The sequence below is a fragment of the Halyomorpha halys genome, unplaced genomic scaffold, assembly GCF_000696795.3.
Source record: "Halyomorpha halys isolate HHAL.00 unplaced genomic scaffold, Hhal_1.1 Scaffold371.1, whole genome shotgun sequence".
NCBI classification, from domain to species: Eukaryota; Metazoa; Arthropoda; class Insecta; order Hemiptera; family Pentatomidae; genus Halyomorpha; species Halyomorpha halys.
Window position 1 is genome coordinate 526,301 of NW_027107668.1, and position 1,110 is coordinate 527,410.

Here is a 1,110-nt window from a genome sequence, read left to right on the forward strand (position 1 = left end):
TTAACATTCTGATAAGGTTAAACTAATAAATTATCTCCATGCTAGTATTGTCTACCTTTTATTTGTTTCAAAGTAGAAATTTCTATTTAGTTTTGTATCTAGCACTAAATTTTAAAAATAAAAACACTACAGCAGTGGCTCAACATAGCATAAAACCAAAACAATTTTGATTTTAAAAATTCAAAAATATTAGATAATTTCCACAACAAAATACGAAAATAAATTAAATAAATAAATATTTTTTTGTTTTGTTTTTATAAAATAAATAAATATGGTTTTGTTTATTTATGTTGTTCTTTGCTGACCGCACCCCCCGACAAACTTCTTCAAGAATAAATAAATATAGTTTTGTTTACTTATGTTGTTCTTTGCTGACCGCACCCCCCGACAAACTTCTCTAATCATTAATCTACGGTCAAATATGTACACCTCATTACATAGTTTTTATTAAATTATGAAACGTTGGGGTGAAATAACTGGCTTTTTTTTTTCTCTTGGGCTCTTGTATTCTTCTTCAAGACCAAAAGGTTCATCCTAAGGAAACGAAACATTAGGGGTATTCAAAATCTTTAGTTCAGTATGTTCAAGCGTGTTAAATGGAAAAAACAACAACTGAAAAACAATGTGAATCAGTATATTGAGCATGTATTAAAGAAAAATGACATAAATATTGAAGGTTGTCTCCTTGAGAATGGCCTGAGGGCCGAAACGTTGGAGAGTTATTTAAGAATAAAAGTTGAGAGTTAAATGGATCAAAATTGTGTATATTAATAATAAAATAAACCACTCCCAAACAATCATATAATAAACAATTATTATGATAATAATAATAATAATGTAATGACATTTGTCAATTAGCTTATCTTGATTCTCTTCCTCACTAGTTAAAAGATCAACAAGGCACTCAGTAGCCAAACTTTCGTAAAACTTCTACTTTTCACTTACTTTAGGCATGTAGTAAATTACTTTCATAAAAACTTAGAAGATTAGATTAGATTTTTATTCAGGGCGATCAACACCTAGGTTATTACACCCTTTTTACTTCATCTATCTTCTTGACTTTGACATTTGATGGTTGAATGTAGACTATTTCCTTTTTTACACTGGTCG

At 28.8% G+C, this 1,110-nt stretch overlaps 1 protein-coding gene across 1 annotated transcript in view; it reads right to left on the reverse strand.

The window, feature by feature from the left end:
- Positions 1–1,110, reverse strand: part of magu (SPARC related modular calcium binding-like protein magu) — an 89,677-nt gene that overhangs the window by 85,885 nt on the left and 2,682 nt on the right. The gene's annotated exons all lie outside the window — the stretch shown is intronic.